This window comes from Cervus canadensis, chromosome 3 (genome assembly GCF_019320065.1).
Source record: "Cervus canadensis isolate Bull #8, Minnesota chromosome 3, ASM1932006v1, whole genome shotgun sequence".
Classification (NCBI taxonomy): Eukaryota; Metazoa; Chordata; class Mammalia; order Artiodactyla; family Cervidae; genus Cervus; species Cervus canadensis.
Window position 1 is genome coordinate 82,846,440 of NC_057388.1, and position 24,745 is coordinate 82,871,184.

Here is a 24,745-nt window from a genome sequence, read left to right on the forward strand (position 1 = left end):
GAATTTCTGCTTTGATGACCAAATGTGAATGTCCGTGTGGGCATGAAATCCTCTGTTGTTCCTATAAGCTGCCTCATAGAAGTAGTGTGGTTAACAGGTGTTTTCCTGGAGGATGGGGATAGGGTGAGTGAAGAGAAACTTGGGATGGAAATTTTCAAGACAATGTAGCTTCTCTGAGAGGAGAAGGTGAAAATCGCTCAGTCAAGTCCGACTCTTTGCAACCCCATGGACTACAGAGTCCATAGAATTCTCCAGGCCAGAATACTGGAGTGGGTAGCCTTTTACTTCTCCAGGGGTTTTTCCCAACCCAGGGATCAAACCCAGGTCTCCTCCATTGCAGACGAGTTCTTCACCAACTGAGCTATCATGGAAGCCTCTCTGAGAGGTGAGTGTGATACAAGGTTGAGGTTTATAGGCATCCTTCCTCTGGCTTCTCTCAAACTGCTTCTGAGTCATTACTTTTAAAAAGACCAACCTTCATCTTCCTAGTGCAGACACTCCATCTCCATCTCGAAGTTCAAATATGATGTTAACATGCATATCAAGGGATAGGCGGGGTGAGGCATGGGGCCCCTGTTGCTTAGGCTGCTACAGAAGGGAATTCCCCAACTTTTGAGTAATTCACTAAATGCTTACATGCTCCATAAGAATTCTTCTATGTTGATAACCTATTAGTGTTTAGAATCATATCTAACAAACATTAAAAATATTGTTTTCAAAACTATCTATTGATAATACCTTATATCTCTATAATACCTAATCAATTAGAAAATATTTTATATAAACATTATTTCAATCTTATTTCATAACTACTACCCACCCATATGTTTTTGTATTTATTCCATAAACATGTAATTTTGTGTAATTATTAAGTGCCAGATGAAACCATATAACTACATACTTATTAATGTATTTTTAGATTGAGGAAAATGAAAGTAAGGGAGACTAAATGACTAGTTCAGCACCACAAAATAAGAATTTTTAGATCTAGGGCTTGCACCCAGGGAGTAAAATGAATCCAGCACCCTTCTCGCTCCTTTTAGGTTTGGAAAGGTGTTTTATTCCAGCAGTGCAAATGACCAAGACCTTTTTTAGTTTGAGTTATAAAGTGTGAGGTTTTTCCCCCCTGAAAAATAAATCTCTGTCTTGTAGGTGGGAAGGCTAACTCAGGAACCAGAGAAATATTGTGATATCTGTGTTTTATCATTGCCAGAAGGAGAGGAAGTAGAAGAAAGAACTAAGTCAGTTTGTATATAATGTCAATTTGTATCACCTTATGATACATATATGTGTCTAAAATGATGTAACCACCACTTCCTTGTGCCTTGGAAGATCAGCTTCAGCTAAAACTTATGCTGTTATTTATTAAGTGCTTTCTTCTGAGAAGCTTACACTATCCAAAAACTAGTTAATTTTCTAATTTGTATACCATTGTGCTGCAAGGAGAGCCAACCAGTCCATCCTAAAGGAGATTCATTCTCCTAAGGTGTTTAGAACACCTAAAGGACTGATGCTGAAGCTGAAACTCCAATACTTTGGCCACCTCATGTGAAAAGTTGACTCATTGGAAAAGTCCCTGATGCTGGGAGGAATTGGGGGCAGGAGGAGAAGGGGACGACAGAGGATGAGATGGCTGGATGGCATCACCAAATCAATGGGCATGAGTTTGAGTAAACTCCAGGAGTTGGTGATAGACAGGGAGGCCTGGCATGCTGCGATTCATGGGGTCGCAAACAGTCAGACATGACTGAGCGACTGAACTGAACTGAAATGATGTTGTGAAAATAGTGGCACAGGGAATTAAAATTATTTGGACAATGTCAGAAAAAGTGTGAGACAGAAGAGATGTGTCTATACACAGAAACTAATTTAAATACATTTGAACTCAATTGTCAAGACAGCAAATAACAGTGGTAATATTAATATTAAAACTTACTATGTTAATTATTTATTATATTAATTATGTATTCAACTTGTTCTTTTAGAGAATCTTATCATGTTTCATTAGGATATAGTTGCAATTGAATTTCCTTGCAGTATTTATATAGTGTGAGCAAGGAAGCACTGGCAAACATGTTAGTCAGGATAAGGTAGGTTATACTGTGGTAAACCATTAGCCATGAACTCCAGTGGTTTAATACAATAAAAGTTTATTTCTGTACCATGTCACATGTTCAAAGCTGGACAGAGGCAGGCTCTGCTCCACAAAGTCACAACAAATCTCTGTTATGAGGGGCATTGAAATTTCAACATGAGGTTTCAGAGTTTGTTGCAGGAGAGGAAGAGGGAGACTGGAGAATTGCACAGAGAGGTTTTCACTCCTTCATCTTGCACATGACACAGTCCTTTCCACGCACATCTCTTTGGTCAAGACTAGTAATCTGATGCCCCTAACTGCAAGAACTCCTAGGAAGTTTAGTTTCCCATGTGTCCAGGAAGGAAGGAGAGCTGAGTATGTAGTATTTATCTCAGCGTGTTTGTGAAACTCACAGCACATATGATGGGATCTGAAAATAGAGAAGATGGAAAAAGTGTGTAAAATAATAGTTTGAATAAAAGAAACCACAACTGGCTGCTCACCTCTGTGTCTAATTCTGCTTAGATCAAAGTATATGTTTATCCATCTATCTTTCTACATACTGCTTATACATCATAAATCACTTCTTTACATATTGTATTTTTCAGGGTTCTCCAGAGAAACAAAATAAATAGGATGTGTATATAACTTAGGAAGAAATTTATTTTAAGGAATTGGCTCATGTGTTTACTGAAGTTGGCAAATCTAAAATCCACAGGTGGGCTGGCAGGCCGGAGACCGAGAGAAGAGCTGATGCAGCAGGTCAGATGAACAAGTCATCTGCTGTAGAATTTTCTCTTGCTCAAAAGAGGTAAGTCTTTTATTCTATTTAGAACACACCTGATTGGATGAGGCCCACCCATACATTAGAAAGTGATCTTCTTTATTCAAAATTCCAATTTAAATGTTACTCTCATCCAAAAACACTCTTATAGGCATATCCAGAAAAAATATTTATCCACAGATTGGGACTCCATGGTCCAGCCAAGCTGACACATAAAATTAACTATGACCCATTCTCAAGTATACCTCCACCCACCAGCTATGAGAACAAGGATGATGGACTTGCCTTTACAACCAGTAACCTCAGCATGAAATTTTCTTTTATAGCCACATTCAGATATATGGTTCCTTAAGAATCATCAAACACTTTCATAATAATCCCTTCAGAATTCCTGCAAAATGTTTTGCTTTCAAACATCAAGTTTTGAAATGAAGTCTAGTGAAATCTAAAACCTAGTGGCATTGTTTTATCTTGATTAGTAAATTCCTTTACAATATCTACTTTCCTGGAGGATTCTAATTACTAAACTATTACAGTTTTTTATAAAAATTTTTCCTTAGAGTTTTACTGAAGCATGGAAATATTTCTACCCATCAAAATAAAAATTTAAAATGTGTGTTAAAACTAGATTCCTTTCTGTACTAAGAATTAGGGTCTTGGAATTCAATAGCATGCTGAAAAGTAGGAAGAAAAATTTTGCCTGAAAAACAGTCATCCAACTTTTATAAGCTGAAGAAAGGAAGAAAAGATCAACTACCACATAGAAAACTTCATGAGATACAGTTTTTCAATACTTTTTCTTTTGTAATGAATACTGGTAAAGCTCACTGAGTTAATAAAAGAAGCATAATCAAGTTATCACCTATTTCTAGAGCACTGGATCAGGATTAACAAAATAATGTTGGTAAATTGCTTTCAGAATCTCAGGGAAAGGGCATTGAGTAAGAAAGTAGTTGGCTAAGTACTGATTAAAATACATTCACACACATACACACACAACATACACAAACACTGATATGTATGTGTGTGTCATAATGGGTGCTACACGTCCTTATGTTATCTGAAATAAAGGTTCACAACCTTGGCAGTATTGACATTTTAGGTCAAACAGAGTGGTGTGGAGGCTGCTCTGTGCATTGTGGAAAGTTTACCAGCATCCCAGATCTCTATCCAATAGATTACAGGGACAATATTTACTCTAGTTGTGACAACCAAAACTGTCTCCAGACTTTGCCAAATGTCCCCTGGAGGGCAAAATCACCTCTAATCTAGAACCACTGACTTAGAGGCCAAGACAGAACTAACGTGAAGGAATTTCAATATGACACAATTCCTAAATCTGACTAAAAGGAAACTTTCACATTTAAAGGAGAATAAAATCATTGATTTTTAAAGTGATAGTTTAAAGAAGACTTCTTTTTTTTTTTAAACTTTATAAGTTGGCTCCAAAAAAAAAAAAAAAGAGAGATACAAGAATGAGATAATTTCCAACAAAATTGGTGGAGGAATTGGTGTTTTGATTAGCTGTCATTTTGCTTAAGCCAGTGTGCTGTTAGAACAGGAGCAGACAAATAGACCAATGAAATAGGGTAGAAAGCCTAGAAACACACATGGACACAGAACATCCCTAACATTGGTGGGGCCTGAGACAAGGTTGCAAATGGAAGCCCATGCTGGTTATCTACCCACCAGATTGGTTTATTGGCTTATAGGCTTATAGGAAAGCTGTAAGTATTAACTGTTGCAAAGAATGAGAGGGAAATTATCAGTAATTTTGGTAGGAGTTGAAACTGATGTAACTACTTTCAAGGATCCTTGGCAACATGTAGTAAAGATGAAGGTGGTCATATAGCACTAAACATCTACAGAAAAGAAATTCTCACACAAGTGCACAAACATTGCAAATGTTCTCGATGTTGATCAGTGGAGGAAATACAAATACTTCATGGTATGGTCATACAAAGAAACCTACATTCATGAAAATGAATGAAATGCGTGTAACATCAGGTTATGCTTTGAATATATACATAATATTAAGGAAATATGTAAATTGAAGAAAAGTATATAATCATGAACAAATGATGAGCCAATTTCAAATCATGTTTTTCTAGGCTTTAAAATTGATTTCTGAAACTTTGAGGTGGCAGATTTTTATTAGTTTGAATAACACTAGGAAATGAGAAAAGACTTATTAAATAATTTAAAAAAACTAAATAACAGCTTTTCCTTTGCTCAGTAAAATTAGTGAAATTTTACTGTTTATGGACACCTGCAAGGTACATAGCAGCTTGGCAAAAACTGAGAAATTGACAAAATGTAGAATTAAACTTTTATTCAATACTATGCTTACATTCTTTAAATTTATGAAGATTATATCTTTAGAAAAGCTACCTTTGAGAACAGCAGTTACTTGAAAAAAAGGACTGTTTTGCTTCATTTTCCTTGCTGGAATCTCTGTCCTCCACACAGTTTCTAGGGCAGGGGAATCACTCCACAGCTGCTGTGGGAAAGAATGAGCAGTGTGGGCTTCCTTGACGGCTCACTGGCAAAGAATCCGCTTGCCAGTGCAGGAGACACAGGTTCTATTCCTGATCCAGGAAGATCCCACATGCTGCAGAGCAGCTGAACCCACATGCCACAATTATTGAGCCTGTGCCCTAGAGGTTGGGAGCCACAACTACTGAGCCCACAGGCCCTCGAGCCCATGCCCTACAAGAGAAGTCACTGTAATGAGAATCCCGTGCACTGCGACTGGAGAGCAGCCCTTGTTCTCCACAACTAGAGCAAAGCCCCTGCAGCAAAAAAGACCCAGCACAACCAGTAAATAAATAAATAAAATCATTAAAAAAAAGAATGAGCAGTGTATTTCAGTTACTATTATACAAATGCCTAACAACTAGCTGTTATACCCACGTGGCTATAACGCAATGTTCTTTGTCATAAATTATTTTACCTTTTTGTCAGTATGATCAGTTAAAAATATTCTATTTGCTTTAAAGATAAAATTTCAAATCATATTTTGTTATAACAGCCACTCTGATTTCTGTAATTATTTATCTTCTATGCTACAGTCCATGGGGTGGCGAAAGAGTTGGACACGACTTAGCAACTAAACAACAACAAAATTAGGTTAATATTGTCTATAACTGCAATTACATGTATACATAATTAAATATATGGCAGCGGTTCTTAGCTGGGGGTAATTTTGCCTGTGTAGGGGCATTTCACAAAGTTCAGAGATATTTTTGGTTGCCACAAATGGAGGGCATTAGCTTCTGGGATCTAGAGGGTAGATCTAGAGGGTATGCCAGGCATACCACAACACACAGGACGGCTCCTCACTCACATGCACAAAACACTTAGCTGAACTAAAATGTCAACCGTGTAGTTTTTGAGAACCCTGATTTGAAGCTCTATACAGTCAGCAAAAACAAGACTGGGAATTGACTGTGGCTCAGATCATGAACTCCTTACTGCCAAATTCAGACTTAAATTGAAGAAAGGAGGAAAAATCACTAGATCACTCAGGTATGACCTAAATCAAATTCCTTACAGTCATACAGTGGAAGTGAGAAATAGATTCAAAGGATTAAATCTTATGGACAGAGTGCCTGAAGAACTATGGATGGAGGTTTGTGACATTGGAGAGGAGGCAGGGATCAACACCATCCCCAAGAAAAAGAAATGCACAAAGGCAAAATGGTTGTCTGAGGAGGCCTTACAAATAGCTGTGAAAAGAAGAGAAGTGAAAGGCAAAGGAAAAAAGGAAAGATATACCTATTTGAATGCAGAGTTCCAAAGAAGAGCAAGGACAGATAAGAAAGCCTTCCTCAGTGATCAGTGCAAAGAAATAGAGGGAAAAAATAGAATGGAAAAGACTAGAGATCTCTTCAAGAAATTTAGAGATACCAAGGGAATGTTTCATGCAAAGATGGGCAGAAATGGTATGGACCTAACAAAATCAGAAGATATTAAAAAGAGGTGGCAAGAATACACAGAAGAACTATACAAAGAAGATCTTTACGACCAAGATAATCATGATGGTGTGATCACTCACCTAGAGCCAGAAATCCTGGAATGTAAAGTCAAGTGGGCCTTAGGAAGCATCACTACGAACAAAGCTAGTGGAGGTGATTCCAGTTGAGGTATCTCAAACCCAAAAGATGATGCTGTGAAAGTGTTGCACTCAATATGTCAGCAAATTTGAAAAAGTCAGCAGTGGCCACAGGACTGGAAAAGGTCAGTTTTCATTCCAATCCCAAAGAAAGGCAATGCCAAAGAATGCTCAAACTACTGCACAATTGCACTTATCTCACACACTACCAAAGTAATGCTCAAAATTCTCCAAGTCAGACTTCAACAGTACATGAACCAAGAACTTCCAGATGTTCAAGCTGCATTTAGAAAATGAAGAGGAACCAGAGATCAAACTGTCAACACCCATTAAATCATTGAAAATTCAAGAGAGTTCCAGAAAAACATCTATTTCTGCTTTATTGACTATGCCAAAGCCGTTGACTGTGTGGGTCACAATAAACTGTGGAAAATACTTAAAGAGAAGGGGATAACAGAGCACCTGAACTGCCTCTTGAGAAATCTGTATACAGTTCAAAAAGCAACAGTTAAAACTGGACATGGAACAATAGACTGGTTCCAAATCAGGAAAGGAGTATGTCAAGGCTGTATATTGTCACCCTGCTTATTTAACTTATATGCAGAGTACATCATGAGAAATGCTGGGCTGGATGAAGCACAAGCTGGAATCAAGTTTGCTGGGAGAAATATCAATAACCTCAGATATGCAGATTACACCACCCTTATGGCAGGAAGCAAAGAACTAAAGAGCCTCTTGATGAGAGTGAAAGAAGAGAGTGGAAAAGTTGACTTAAAACTCAACATTCAGAAAACTAAGATCATGGCATCTGGCCCCATCACTTCATGGCAAATAGATTGGGAAACAGTGGAAACAGTGACAGACTTTATTTTGGGGGGCTCCAAAATCACTGCAGATGGTGACTGCAACCATGAAATTAAAAGACACTTGCTCCTTGGAGAAGACTCTTGAGAGTTCCTTGGACTGCAAGGAGATCCAACCAGTCCATTCTAAAGGAGACCAGTCCTAGGTGTTCATTGGAAGGACTGATGTTGAAGCTGAAACTCCAATACTTTGGCCACCTGATACGAAGAGCTGACTCATTGGAAAAGACCTTGATGCTGGGAAAGATTGAGGGCAGGAGGAGAAGGGGATGACAGAGGATGAGATGGTTTGATGGCATCACTGACTCAATGGACATGGATTTGGGTAGACTGTGTGAGTTGGTGATGGACAGGGAGGCCTGGCATGCTGTGGTTCATGGGGTCACAAAGAGTCAGACACAACTGAGTGACTGAACTGCTGCTCCTTGGAAGAAAAGTTATGACCAACCTAGGGGCATATTAAAAAGCAGAGACATTACTTTGTCAACAAAGGTCAGTCTAATCAAAGCTATTGTTTTTCCAGTAGTCATGTATGGATGTGAGAGTTGGATTATAAAGAAAGCTGAGCACCAAAGAATTGATGCTTTTGGACTGTGGTGTTGGAGAAGACTCTTGGAAGTCCCTTGGACTCCAAGGAGATCCAACCAGTGCATTCTGAAGGAAATCAGTTCCTAATATTCCTTGGAAGGACTGATGCTGAAGCTGAAACTCCAATACTTTGGTCACCTGATGCAAAGAACTGACTTATTAGAAAAGACCCTGATGCTGGGAAAGATTGAAGGGTGGGAGGAGAAGGGGAAAACAGAGGATGAGATGGTTGGATGGCATCACCGACTCAATGGACATGAGTTTGAGTAAACTCTGGGAGTTGGTGATGCACAGGAAGGTCTGGCATGCTGCAGTCCATGGGGTCGCAAAGAGTCGGACACAACTTAACGACTGAACTGAACTGAACTGATTTATACTGAAGGGAGAGGAAGGCCATTCAAAGAGGATTTAGTAAACTAATTCTTCAAAGTGAGCAGATGTGTAACAAAGAACAGGGTCTCCTCAGAAAAGAAATTCTAAAGCATGTCACTGGCTGCATGTTTTATTTTACTTCTTTTCTTCATTAATGGTTGGTGGAGGGGCCCGTGCATCTTCACGAAGCTGTACAAGACCGGATGTGGGACAGATTCTGGCTGAAAGCAAACATTTATCTTTTCTTGCCCACAATAAAGAAGACGAAGAGTAAGCTGGAAAAATTGGACTCACCCTTCACTGTTCATGTGAAACTGTCACAACGTTGTTGAAAAGCTATACCCCAACACAAAATTAAAAGTTCAAAAGTACTAAAAAAGAAGAGAATTTGACTCAAAAGAGAGTTAAGGGACTTCCCTGGTGGTCTAGTGGTTAAGGCTTTGCCATCTCAAGTAGGGGATGTGGGTTCCATCCCTGGTTGGGGAACTAAGATCTCACATGCCTCATGGCCAAAAAAAAGCAAAATGTAAAACAGAAGCAATATTATAACAAATTTAATAAAGACTTTAAAAATGGCCCACATGAGGGGAAAAAAAGGGTTAAAACCCTGGACTTGGTGGTTCTGCAACTAATAGATACATCATGCAGTTTAAAAAGGAAAGGCAAGTACATGGTTACCACCATTAGGAAACAATCCCCAAATGGAGATCTCAGTTTTCAGGAAAGCACAATAAAGCCAGATCCTGTCTCCACAGAATGTATGAGGACTATGTACATAATTTGCTCTCATCTATTTGAACATGAACAAAAGCCATTAAGTAAGCACACAAAGGCAGTGGATATAGCATTAGTAAACAGCATCAAATGAATATAGAAGAAAATAATAAAAAATATCATGAGGACTATTTATAATCTTCTATAGTCAATAGGACAAGACTTTAAGTATATTAAAGGCCAAATAATTAAATTGTGCTTTATTGACTTTGAATTTTTTCATAGTCTATGCAAATAATAACTGAAACTATGTTAATCTAATACACTGTAGCGATCTTAACTTAATCTTAACCAAAAGGGCAAGAGGAAAATGATGAAAACTTTTTTATAACTAGCCCTGTGGACATTGAATCTGAACTAAATTAAATTTTCTACTTTTAACAAATTGGGAAGACAAACATCAGATGTGTCTCACCGTAGGGAGAAAGTGAAGTGTTGTTATGATTTATTGTGAAATAAAATATCCACATCTCATATATATGAGCAAGTATGAATATGTGTAAATCCCCTAGAAGCATGCCTGCTACACAATAAACACTCAGTAAGTATGAGATACTGTTTTTATTAATGCTAAATCCCAATCCGGCTTTAAATCTAATAAGTATTTTGTGACTAACCAAATAAAAAAAGCATAAGTGCAGTCTTCCCAGTCCAGAAGTATTCATGTTGTCAATTCTAAACATTAGGGGAAAATAAATATCTGGGGGAAAACCTATTTACCTATAAGAGGACTATGTTTTTCTGAGATACCAGTAAGAGCAATACACTACGGTTATTCTTCATGTCCAGCAAATGCTCTTCAAGCAACCTCTTTTTAGTCAGAAGAAGCATAGTCAATCTGAATATGAACAGAAATCTGAGTAAGAAAAATCAATGATACATGTCATCTCCCAGCAAGAACAGATGGAATGACGGTTTTTAGCCATGTTGAGATGAGCAAAGGGAGGTGTGTACTGGTTATGGTGAACTGGTGGAATGTTGTATGGAATTCCACAGAAAGAGTAGCTCAGCTGAAAAGTGTTTGTTCTGCTGATAATGACATCAATAACATAAAACCAGCATGGAACCTATAAGAATAAAACTATAGAGGCTGATTAAAGTGCATAAAATGAGATCTGAACAAATGTAGTACAAAAGAAAATGCATATTGAATATAATCACAGATCAGATGGGAGCAATAAATGCTGAGAGCATAAACCTGTTTCTGGCAAGTAACATATAAAACATATATAACACACACAACCACATAATATGCAATTGAAGTTGCATTAAAATTTATTAGAAGTGTTTTTAAAATTTCTAAATATGGAGTTATTTTGAATTACCTCTTTGTTGTTAGCTACTTATTTTATGGGCTTGTGGTTAGAATACATTGTCTAAAATTAATTTTTTGTAATTTGTTGAAACTTGTTTTGTGAACTAGCTTATGATCAATCAATTCATAAAAACAAAAAAGAGAGACAGGGCATAGGTACAAATACCATAGACAAAATAACAAGGATAATGTTAAAAACTTCATTCCAATAATTTTGAAAACTAAAGCAAAAGTCACTCATAACAAATTTTTAAAAAATTTTATTTGATTTATAACATTAAAGCAGAATCAGCATTTAAAATCAACTTACTAACTGGAAATCTTATTGGACAGGAGGGTGAACAGACATATGTGGTAAAGCAAGTAGACTAAAACATTAATGGTAGAATCTAGGTGGTAGGTACAGGGATGTTCACTAAAACTCCTTCAGCTTTGCTGTTTATTTGACAATTTTCATAATAAATTTTTGGGAGAAAATTCTAAATAGTAGTAATTTTTTCTCATTCTTAAAAGAATGACACTCTATGTCTAACATAAATGATTCCAGAGAATTGAAAAAGTAGAAAAGACACTCAACTCATGTAATAAGAGTAATATAACCTAATAAAATTGGACAAAGATAAAAAGAAAAAATTTATACACTAATTTTATGTTGCTTATGTGAGAATTCCTGCAAAAACATAACAGAGTAGCTCTATGGCATTGTGGGCAGGGACGTTTTTCTTAAGGAAGTTGCATAGAGTATATCCATAAGGATCAAAAAAGGCGAAAAAGCACCACTGCTGAAGGAAAAAGCACATTTTACTATATTAAAATTGACAATTTCATTCAGAGATAATACACCATGAAAAGCTTTCTAAAAGTTGCCAACCAGAAAGATTATTATTTAAATAATTATTAGAAATGCTAAAAAGAAATAGTAGGAAATTAAGGAAAATATAGCTACAGACAATTCAAAGAACACGAAATCCCAAGGGCTAAAAAGTATAAGAAAAAATGCTCAGTCTCACAACACATTAGGGAAATGTTAACGTAACATCAAGATAAAATTTCTATGTGAATGGCAAGCATTGAAATGTCTAACAATAAATGTTGACAAGGATGTGAGCGAATAGAAAATTTCATCCATGGCTGTTGGGAGAATAAATGACTATAGCCACTTCTGAAAGCAACTGGGTGATATCTAGTAAAACTGGACATGTTTACACTCTCAATTCAGTTCAGTTGCTCAGTCATGTCCGACTCTTTGCGACCCCATGAACCGCAGCACGCCAGGCCTCCCTGTCCATCACCAACTGCCGGAGTCCACCCAAACCCATGTCCATTGAGTCGGTGATGCCATCCAATCATCTCATCCTCTGTCGTCCCCTTCTCCTCCTGCCCTCAATCCTTCCCAGCATCAGGGTCTTTTCCAATGAGTCAGCTCTTTGCATCAGTATTGGAGTTTCCGGTTCAACATCAGTCCTTCCAATGACCACCCAGGACTGATCTCCTTTAGGATGGACTGGCTGGATCTCCTTACAGGCCAAGGGACTCCCAAGAGTCTTCTCCAACACCACAGTTCAAAAGCATCAACTCTTACACTCTGCTACTGCTGCTGCCAAGTCACTTCAGTTGTGTCTGACTCTGTGCGACCCCATAGACGGCAGCCCACCAGGCTCCCCCGTCCCTGGGATTCTCCAGGCAAGAACACTGGAGTGGGTTGCCATTTCCTTCTCCAGCGCATGAAAGTGAAAAGTGAAAGTGAAGTCGCTCTGTCGTGTCCGACTCTTAGCGACCTCATGGACTGCAGCCCACCAGGCTCCTCTGTCCGTGGGATTTTCCAGGCAAGAGTACTGGAGTGGGGTGCCATTGCCTTCTCCCTCTTACACTCTAGAACCGAGCAATTTCAATTATAGTGATCGTCTCTAGAAAAACGCATCTATGTGTACAACAAACCACATGAAAGGTTATTACTAGGAAAAAAAAATTGTCCATCATCAGAAGAATTGATAAAATTTTCCTTTAAAATAAAACCTAATGCTGTAGAAAATTCAAAAGAATAAACTAGAAAATAAGCTATTAATACAGTTACTAAAAATATATTGTATACCCAGAAAATAATTTTATAAAACTTTAAAAATTCTAAACACAATATTATAAATTGCTACATACATGTTGTTATTTAGTTACTAAGTCGTGTCTGACCTTTTGCAGCCCTATCAACTATAGCCTGCCAGGGGTTTTCTGTTCATGTGATTTCCCAGACAAGAATACTGGAGTGGATTGCTATTTCCTTCTCCAGGGGACCTTCCTGATCCAGGGATCAAACTTGCATCTCCTGCATTGGTGGGATGATTCTTTACTGCTGAGCAACCAGGGAAGGCTATCTATCTATCTATCTATATGTATTTATGTATATATATATGTATTTATGTATATATATACACACACATACAGATGTAGAGAAAGTCTGAAATCATACATAGATGGGGTGATACATATAAAATTGAGGTTAGTGATTACCTCTGGTGACAGTAATGAGTTAGGGGGCTTTATTTTCTAAGGCAGGTACCGTTCTTTAATTGAAGGATAATAGCTTAGCAATATTGTGTTGGTTTCTGCCATACATCAACATGAATCAGCCATAGTACATGTCCCTTCCTCTTGAACCTGCCTCCTCCCATCCCACCCCTCTAGGTTGTTACAGAGCCCCAGTTTGTGTTCCCTGGGTCATAACAGCAAATTCCCATTTGGCTATCTATTTTGCATATGGTAGTGCATATGTTTCCATATTACTCTCTCCATTCATCCCACTCTCTCCTTCCTCCCCCCACCTCCGTGTCCATAAGTCTGAGTGCTCTGCAAATAAGTTCATCAGTACAGTCTTTCTAGATTCCATATATATGCATTAATATATGATATTTGTTTTCTTCTTTCTGACTTACTTCACTCTGTATAATAGGCTCCAGGTTCATCCACTTCAGAACTGACTCAAATGAGTTCCTTTTTATGGCTGAGTGATAGTCCATTGTATATGTGCACCACAACTTCTTTATCCGTTCATCTGTGGATGGACATTTAGGTTGCTTCCATGTCCTAGTTATTATGAATAATGCTGCAATGAACATTGGGGCACATGTGTCTTTTTCACTTTTGGTTCCCTCAGGGTATATACTGAGTAGTGGGATTGCTGGGTCATGTGGTAGTTTTATTCCTAGTTTTTAAGGAATCTTCATACTGGCTTCCATAATGGCTATATCAGTTTATATTCCCACCAACAGAGAAGAGGATTCCCTTTTCTCCATACCCTCTCCAGCATTTATTGTTTGTAGATTTTTTGATGATAGCTATTCTGGAAAGTGGGAGGTAATATCTCATTGTAGATTTGATTTGCATTTCTCTATTAATGAGCGATGTAGTTAGGAGGCTTTAGTTGCTTATTTTTTTGGGAAAAAATATATGGAACAAATATTTAAAACAACCCAATTATTAATTAATTTGTTAAGTTCTTAAGCTTTAAAATTTGCACAATGGGTCCATGGGATGGTGGATACACTGTTGTTGTTAATAGTACTTTTCTATATGTTTGGAGTATTTCATAATTAAAAATTTTAAATAGATAAAATTGATATATATGGAATGTATAACACTACCATGAACATAAGGGTGCATATATCTTTTAGAATTTTGTTCTTTACTTTCCTAACCTTAAATTGGATAATCATACTAAGTACAGGAAAGCCTGGCATGCTGCAGTCCATGGGGTTGCAAAGAGTCGGACACTACTGAGGGACAGAATAACAACAACCTTGGCAATTAAAGCAAATGTAAAGAATTTTGATAATATTTAGATAAAACTGTGCAAAAATCTTACTGCACTTTTTACATAAGTCTCTCTTAATCTTACTTCCTCACCCAGGCTTCTACAACTCTACTCATATGATTATACCTGGTAATATCTTCAATAAAGTTAACTGATCAATGAATGAACTTTTCATATCAAAGATTTCCATGAGCTCATATTTTTCCCAAAAGTGAAAATGCAGACTAAATGGTCTTTTCCAGAATATCATTGTTAATTTTTAACATTTTTCCCTAAGAAAGACAGTAATATATATTACAGTGAGGCATTTTCATGAAGAAATCCTAGAACCTATCACAAGGTCTTGCTCTGGGTTTATGTTAAATGGGTTAAATCATCCCACAGCTAATTCCAACCTCTGAGAAACAGGAAACAACTAAGTAAAGGTCCACATAATCAAAGCTATGGTTTTTCCAGTAGTCATGTCCGGATGTGAGAGTTGGACCATAAAGAAATCTGCGCATTGAAGAATTGATGCTTTTGAACTGTGGTTGTTGAGAAGACTTGAGAGTCCCTTCGACAGCAGCGAGATCAAGCCAGTCAATGCAATAAGAAATCCACCCTGAATATTCATTGGAAAGACTGATGCTGAAGTTGAAGCTCCAATAGTTTGGCCACCTGATGAGAAGAGCTGGCTCATTGGAAAAGAACCTGATGCCGGGAAAGATTGAGAGTAGGAGGAGAAGGGGGCAACAGAGGACGAGTTGGTTGGATCTTGTTTGGACATAAGTTTGAGCAAACTCTAGGAGACAGTGAAGGACAGGGAAGCCTGGTGTGCTGCTGTCCATGAGGTCGGAACGAGTCATACATTACTGAGTGACTGAACAACAACAAAAGGGAAATAGCTGGTTTTCCAACTCTTCTGAGAATTTTTATACTTACCTTGCAGGAATTCAGAACAATACTTGGAGAGACAGAGGGTGTGATTAAATTGTCATTTATTATATATTTTTTTAAGGGAGCTGAAAAAAGGGATTATAAATTGTCAACAAGAAAGTATTGAATCTCCTGACTCACAAGCTGACATTTCTTCATGGTGAAGACTTAGAAGATATACTGGTGATGACTGCTTTGATAATTCTGATATTGTGGCTTTGTCTCTTAGGGGACACTTAATCAGACTCTAATAAAAGTTAATAATATGATATCCCTTGAGAACATGCAATTATAGTGTGATGCATCTTTCAATTCACACACTGACATTCTGAGTGCTTTAAAAGGGTACTCCATCAGCCATTCAGATAGTAGAAATGAAAAACAGATGGGTTGTAAAGAATAAAAACAGGAAGAGAAAAATGAGGCTCAGTATCACTCCTGCGTTTGCAGAGCGCTGCTTGCATCTCTTCAGTTCACCAAAGCTCAGGTGTAGATGGAAAGTGATGTCTGTACCTCTAGAAACAATCTGTCAACAGCACCTGCCATCCCAATCTCCATCTCCACATTTTTCGTGTTTTTTTTTAAACCATAATTTACTCTTATTAGAGAGAAGCTTTCAGAACACTGTAAGAAATATTTACAACTACTCCACAAAACTCTTAACACTTAGTTAATGCAAAACATCACCAATGCTGAAAGTGAAAGTGAAGTTGCTCAGTCGTGTCCAACTCTTTGCGACCCCCTGGACTGTAGCCCACCAGGCTCCTCCATCCATGGGATTCTCCAGGCAAGAATACTGGAGTGGGTTGCCATTTCCTTCTCCAGGGGATCTTCCCAAACCAGGGATCAAACCCAGGTCTCCCGCCTTGCAGGCAGACGCTTTAACCTCTGAGCCACCAGGGAAGGCCACCAGTGCTGAAGAGTTCCTCAAATTACACCTGACCAACTTGTGTTACTAGAGACACTAAGAATCCTACTGGAACTAAGATCTTTCTTCAAAAAATTGAGATATACCTTACTTAAAGTTTCCTTTGTTGTACAATAGCTTTTAAGTTTAATTAGGTCCCATTTGTTTATTTTTGGTTTTATTTCCAATATTCTGGGAGGTGGGTCATAGAGAATCTTGCTGTGATTTGCACAACAAAGGAAACTATAAGCAAGGTGAAAAGACAGCCTTCAGAATGGGAGAAAATAATAGCAAATGAAGAAAAAGAGAAAGGATTAATCTCAAAAATAGACAAGCAACTCCTGCAGCTCAATTCCAGAAAAATAAATGACCCAATAAAAAAATGGGCCAAAAATCGAAACAGACATTTCTCAAAAGAAGACATACAGATGGCTAACAAACACATGAAAAGATGCTCAACATCACTCATTATCAGAGAAATGCAAATCAAAACCACAATGAGGTACCATTACATGCCAGTCAGAATGGCTGCTATCCAAAAGTCAGTCTACAAGCAATAGATGCTGGAGAGGGTGTGGAGAAAAGGGAACCCTCTTACACTGTTGGTGGGAATGCAAACTAGTACAGCCACTATGGAGAACAGTGTGGAGATTCCTTAAAAAACTGGAAATAGAACTGCCATATGACCCAGCAATCCCACTCCTGGGCATATACACTGAGGAAACCAGATCTGAAAGAGACACGTGCACCCCAATGTTCATCGCAGCACTGTTTATAACAGCCAGGACATGGAAGCAACCTAGATGCCCATCAGCAGATGAATGGATAAGGAAGCTGTGGTACATATACACCATGGACTATTACTCAGCCATTAAAAAGAATTCATTTGAATCAGTTCTAATGAGATGGATGAAACTGGAGCCTATTATACAGAGTGAAGTAAGCCAGAAAGATAAAGACCAATACAGTATACTAACCCATATATATGGAATTTAGAAAGATGGTAATGATAACCCTATATGCAAAACAGAAAAAGAGACACAGATGTACAGAACAGAATTTTGGACTCTGTGGGAGAAGGCGAGGGTGGGATGTTCTGAGAGAACAGCATTGAAACAAGTATACTATCAAGGGTGAAACAGATCACCAGCCCAGGTTGGATGCATGAGACAAGTGCTCGGGGCTGGTGCACTGGGAAGACCCAAAGGGATGGGATGGGGAGGGAGGCGGGAGAGGGGATCGGGATGGGGAACACATGTAAATTCATGACTGATTCATGTCAATGTATGGCAAGACCCATTACAATATTGTAAAGTAATTAGCCTCCAATTAATAAAAATAAATGGAAAAAAATTGAGATATAATGCGTTTGGAACTGAGATATTAAAAGAACCCAGCTCAGGGAAATAAAGGATGGAAGGCTGTACTTTGTAATTAACAATTAATTAACAAGGCTGATCATCCAGGAAAACTTCTGCAAACCTTGAAACGTTCTACAGTCATCATTATGTTTTCTCCATTGATGTAGGCAAAGGACAGGGGTACACTAAATATTTGCAGCCTGAGTTGAGGAGGAGATTTTACAGACACTAGGCACCCTACTGTCTATGGATGTAACACTTTAAATACTCTTAATAGGTATGAGCTTTTCCTTTCTGTCTTGACTTTCAAAAATATATATTTTTATTATGTTTAAAAAGCATTCTCACCACACACATACACAACGGGCACACATACATGCACAAGCAAAGTTAACTACATGAGGTGATAAATGTGCTAATTATCTTGATCTTGGTAATCATTCCACAAAGTATATGAAAATCAAATCATCACATTCTACACTTTAAAAATGTATCTTTTTAAGTTAAGCTTTCTTACTTTGACATAATTACTTTGTCTATATAATGTGTCAAATTGGATAAACTATGCTGGCTCTGTCTTGTCACTAAAAAACATCTAAATTTGAAGTCTACTTTAAACTTCTTTGAATACTCTTCCTGTATCCACAGAACCACCTAATTTCAGATTCAGTATCCATGTTTGGCAAATAGATTTAGAGGAGACTTGCACAAGATGGAATACCATATTATACCAACCAGTACTTGATTGTTTAGTTATCATGCCTGCTTTCCATACATGTTCTTTTCAGAAGAAACATGAAGGATTGCTAGTTTAAAATACTCTTTCTTTAAAACTTGCTTTACATTTTGTAGAATACTATCAGATTTTAAAAGGTAAGCTACTAGAAATGCTCAGAAGTGTTTTAGGGAATTGTATAGAGTTTTTTTTTCCTTTGTTTAAATTATTTAGTCAAGTGAATATATGAAGATTAAAAAAAAAAAAAAACAGATAGGAGATAGAATGTAAATCATGGCCAATGAGATGTCTCTTCCTGTGGGAAGACCGAGGTTCTTTACAACCTCACAGTTCTGGCTTAAAAAAAAAATAAATGGGGAAGGAAATATAAGTAACACTAGCCTTCAGGAATATATTAACTGTAAAGCTGGCTTTAACATGAAGTATAAATTATCTAGCACGTTAAATCTCAAATACAGCCTCAACCACAGTCGCAGTAATAGAGACTGTCAAATTCCAGTTCTGAGGATGAATTCTGACCCTTTTCAAATTCTAAGGAGGACCCATGAGTAGGTTCTGTATGAAGGAAGTCTAGGGCATCCCAAAGCAACTTCCCAGATACCTGAGGACAGAGCTATTCATACCCAGTAGACCCCCAGCTCTGGAAAACAGCCAGTATATCCCAACTCTGACCGGAAGCAATTACTTTCCCAGTTGAGATGGAGAATAAAAGTTTATGGAGAGGAATGTCAAGGACTGTAGTAAAAATGACTTCCCCAAACCCTGAGGAATAACCTGCCATTATTTATTATTCATTTAACATTTGTTAGATGAACCACAAAAAGCCTTGTTACTGAGAAGATCAAGTATTCCTGTCAGACCATAGCTTCTGTCAGAGACTTGCCTCCTCAGGTTGAACAAACTTTGAGGTTGACTAATTTTTCTAAACAATTTTCCCAAGATTTAAATCTCTACATCCCCTAATTCTTTTTACATAAAACAAGAAACTATATTTGTCCTGAGGTGCTTTCAAATATGGCTGTGAAGTCTTGTGTTCTAAATTAAAATAAGAATTTAAAATTATATCATTCGTTCATCTGTCAATGGACATGTAGCTTGCTTGCATGTATCAACTATCATAAATAGCACTGCGATGAACATTGGGTTGTGTGTATCTTTTCAAATTATGATTTTCTCCAAATGGATAAAGAAGATGTGGTATATTTATACAATGGAATATTACTCAGACATAAAAAAGAATGCAAAGATACCATTTGCAGCAGCATCCATGGACCTACAGAATATCATACCAAGTGAAGTAAAACAAAGACAAGTATTATATATATCTTGTATATGGAATTTTTAAAAAATGATACAAATAAACTTACTTACAAAACAGAAATAGATTCATAGACATAGAAAACAATCTTATGGTTACCAGAGGAGAACAGTGGGGGAGAGATAAATTAGGATTTGGGGATTACCATGTACACTCTACTGGGGCTTCCCAGATGGCTCAGTGGTAAAGAATCTGCCTGCCAAATGCAGGAGATATGAGTTTGATTCCTGGGTTGGGAAAATTCCCTGGAGGAGGAAATGGCAACCCATTCCAGTATTCTTGCCTGGAAAATTCCATGGACAAAGGAATCTGATGAGCTACAGCCTATGTGATTGCAGAGCATGCATGCATATACACTACTATATATAAAATAGATAAACAAGGACCTACTATGTTTAAGCACTCCCTTAGCCTTAGAGCTTTGTCATACTTTAAACTCTGAGCCTTTACACAAGGCAAAATAATAACAGTTTAGTTATTAAACAGAATCAAGGACCGTTAGTTAGTCCTGAAGGACTATAGGTAGTATTCTGAGCCATACTCTGTGAGCTGTTTTGCAGATACTGAAGCCCCTTCCAGGTGGAGAAAGATGACTACATTGTAGCTATGACAGAAGCTTTTCTGTTTCATATAATTCTGAGAACTGGCCTCAAAAAATGGGAATTAATCCTAGAACTGAAGATTAACTGTACTTGAAACAGTCAAGGTGACACTGATCAGGCCACCATATTACTGATTTCGAGATGATTCTCAGAGCTGACTGTGCTTCTCTGCCCCCTCCCTCTGCCAATACACCCCTGAAGTTCCCCTTTAAAAGCTCTCGCCCTTGAGGTGGCACTAGTGGTAAAGAATCCATCTGCCAATGAAGGAGATGCAACAGATGCAGGTTTGATCCCTGGGTTGGGCAGATACCCTGGGAAGAGGAAATGGCAACCTACTCGAGTATTCTTGCCAGGAGAAACTCATGGACAGAGGAACCTGGGAGGCCACAGTCCAGGGTGTCACAAAGAGTCGGACATGACTAAACGTCTGAGCACACACATGCTGCCTGAGTGGCAATTGGGAGTTGGTTTTTGGACATGAGTCCACCTTATTCCTTGGTTGCTGGCCTCCAAAATAAAGTAACTTTTCCTTTCTAACACTTATCTCTCAAGTATTGGCTTTTGAGCAGTGAGCAGCTGGACCTGGGTTTAGTAATAGTATTGCACAGGGAACTATACTCAATATTTTGTAATAACGTATAAGGGAAAAGAATCTGAAAAAGACACATATGCATATATAACTGAATCACTTTGCTGTCTACCTGAAACTAACATTTTGTGAATCAAATACACTTCAGTTAAGATAAATATCAACAATTTAAGATATAAATATTAGGTAGCTATCATAATATTGAAGTCAAAGAAAAAAGTTTCTTACATGTTGTTTTTGTATGTTCTAGACTCACTTCATCTTATAGAAACATTGATTTTAAGCTAAAAATAAAGGTCTGACCATAGTTCTCAGCTTCACATTTGGACTATTCGAGTGTGTTTAGTCAGTTTTTCTTGACTCTCTCATAAGTGCTGAATAAATCTCAAACTCAACAAATTCAAAATTGCACTCACAGAAGAACCTTTTCTACCTCCAAATACCACTATAGAGGCTCCTTATAGAGTAGTATTTACTCTCTTATTTAAGATTGCACTGTACACCAGTGATTAAAATTGGAGATTTCAGAACCAGCCAATTCACTTAGCTTGTCCTGATTCCAAGTTTACTGGGGGGAAAGGGATTATCATTTAAATTTGGCTCTTCTAGAGACCTCCACTCTTATCAAGATGCAACATTAGGAAAAGGATTTATTCTCCTGCCCAAAACAACTAAGAAAAAGAAAATTTTTATGAAATAACAGTTTTCAGACATTGGATATCAGGCAAAACAGGACAGTGATCTCTGAAAGGAAGGAAATAGTTGAGCCCTATAATTGCTTCAACTTATAGCACAGGGAGAGTTTCCAGGCAGCAGCTTAAAGAAGGGGGAATCCAGCCAGAACCTGGTGATAAGCTGAGTTAAATAGATGGAGTTGGGAGTCTGGGGAGGACAGGAGGCTATAGTGTGCAGAGCAGAGTATCAGAGAGGAGAGACGTGCAAAGACGGAAAGATCTCCAGAAATCCTGTCCACTATTCTGCTGAATACTAATCAAAGCATATTTGTCAGGAAACTACCTGAAGGTAGAGAAATAATCACTTAAAGTTATTAGATGAGGTGATCACGAGAGCTCACACAGTGCTGGGAATAATTCATGCTCCAACCAGAGTGTGTGTGTGTGTTAGTTGCTCAGTTGTGTCTGATGATTTGCTACCTCATGGGTTGTAGCCCACCAGGCTCCTCTGTCCATGGAATTCTCCAGGCAAGAATACTGGAGTGGGTTGCCATTCCCTTCTCCAGGAGATCTTCCCAACCCAGGGACAGAACCCAGTTCTCCCATATTGCAGGCAAATTCTTTACTATCTGAGCTGCCAGGGAAGCCCTCCAATCAGAGTGGAAAACCTCAAAGGTAACAGAGCATCAAGTAAAACATTGAGAAAGATGTTGCCTCAGTAGTGAGGGAAAGGCAGTCCCAGTACCGGTTGTCTTGAACTTACCCAATAAATCTTAAGAGCAAATTGTTTCCAAATGACTGTGCCCCAGAATAACACTCAATATTTATAGAACTAAAAATATACCTTAAATATACCTAGTATTTAGCAAAGTAAAATCAACAAGGTCTGGCTCTCAACTGAAAACAAAACAAAACAAAAACAGTACCAGGAAGAAAGAGAACAAAACTATGGCTCTTAAATGAGAGGAAAATCAAGCAATAAGAAGCAGCAAAAATGACAGAAATGACAAAATTAGTAGGCAAGAACAGCAAAAGTTATGAAACCTATGTTACATATGCTCAAACTCACCTCATCCAGGGTGAGTTTAACATGTAAGTTTTACAGAATTTAGATAAAAACTGCAAGAAGAAAGGAATAAGATATGGGATCTAGTAAACAAAAACCTAAGTTGACTAAATTAAAAGCTGAAATAGAAAAAAAAAGAAAACCACTGAAATTACTAAATTGACTTGGATTTAGTTAAAGTAAGTGTTCTGCTCTAAAGAAAAAAATGGAAGGTTGAGAGCTATGTTAGAATACTTTGTCTTTGAACTTGCATTTTTTATGCTTTTTCAGTAATGCTTTCTAGCTTTTTTCTTAACCCATACATTTACCAATTTGGTTACTCACCATTTCTTATTGTGTCACACACCTTCAGTGTTGAATTATTTTTCTTTTCCCTTTGATATATGGCTTAGAAGTATCTTCATGACCCTTGCATGTGGTAAGCCCCCTCAGTTTTTGTTGGTTTGGAAATTTCTTAGTTGTTTTTCATTCTTGAAACATAGATATTTCTAGATATACCATTCTAGGTTGATAGCTCTTTGTTTTGGCACTTGGAGATTCTTAATTGTTTCCAATTGTTTGAGGATGTAGCCTTGGTTTAATTGTCTAATTATAGTTCCTTGGGTGTATTCTGTCTTCTTTCTCTCTTTATCATCTTTTCTTTCTTTTGGCTGTGCTGTGTGGCATATGGGATCTTAGTTACATTTGGGATCCTAGTTCCCGGATGAGGGATTGAACCTGCTCCCCTGCAGTGGAAGCATGAGTCTTAACCACTGGACCACCAAGGAAGTCCTTCTTTTCTCCCTTTTGTTGCTGTTGTTGTTCAGTCTCTAAGTCATGTCTGACTCTTTGCAACCCCATTTATTGCAGCACGCCAGGCTTCCCTGTCCTTCACTATCTCCTGGAGTTTGCTCAAAGTCAGACACTCTTTCTTTTGAGTGTTCTACTATTTCACTATCATGTAGGTGAGGGCATATTTCCTTTCTGAAAATCCTGCTTTGGATTCATTATGCTTTCTAAAAAAAAACCTGATTGGTTTCTTTCATTAATATTGGAAAATTGTCACCCACTGTGTCTTCAGTGACAGCATTTCTCATATTCTTTTTATTATCTACTCTTGGTGAAAGTGAAGTCGCTTAGTTGTGTCTGACTCTTTGTGATGGCATGGACTGTAGCCTACCAGGATCCTCCATCCATAGGATTTTCCAGGAAAGAGTACTGAAGTGGGTTGCTGTTTCCTTCTCCAGGGTATCTTCCCAACCCAGGGATCGAGCCCAGGTCTCCTGTATTGCAGGCAGATGCGTTACCATCTGAGATCTACTCTTGGAATTATGATTAAATATATTTTACATTTCTCATTCTAGCTTGCATTTTTTAACTTCCCTTCAGAGTTCTGTATATCTCTGTGTTGCATTCTAAATAATTAAAAAAAAATATGTCTTCAATTCAATACTTCCTTTTCTGGTTTGTATAGTGCTATTTAACCTATTCATTAAGTTGTTAATTTAAATTGTTATACTTTTTCTGTCTAAAATTTCTATTTGACAACTTTTCATATCTATCTGGTTACTTTTCGCAGCCTCTTGTTCCTTATTGTATTTGTCTTTTATTGCTGCCAAAACAAACTACCACAATGTAGTGACTTAAAAAAATACTCATTATTATCTCAGTGCTCTATAGATTAGCAGATTTTTCCAATACAAGTCTCATTGGACTAAATCAAGGTGTTTGCGGGGCTGTGACCCTTACTGGAGGCTCTTAAAAGCAATTTATTTCCAAGCTTATCATGTTGGCTGAATTCAGTTCCATGCAACTGTAGGACAGAGGCTTCTGTTTCCTTGCTCTGTTTTAAACAAGGGTCATTCTCAGTTTCTGAAGGCTACATGCATTCTCTGGCTGTGACCCT

At 37.8% G+C, this 24,745-nt stretch overlaps 1 protein-coding gene across 2 annotated transcripts in view; it reads right to left on the reverse strand.

The window, feature by feature from the left end:
• Nucleotides 1-2,130: 2,130 nt before the first annotated feature.
• The window catches only part of SLC13A1 (solute carrier family 13 member 1), a 107,622-nt gene continuing 85,007 nt past the window's right edge, over nucleotides 2,131-24,745 (reverse strand). For both annotated transcript variants that reach the window (XM_043463603.1, XM_043463602.1), the window contains one exon: nucleotides 2,131-2,507. The gene's annotated coding sequence lies outside the window, so the exon portion shown is untranslated. The remainder of the gene's footprint in view (nucleotides 2,508-24,745) is intronic.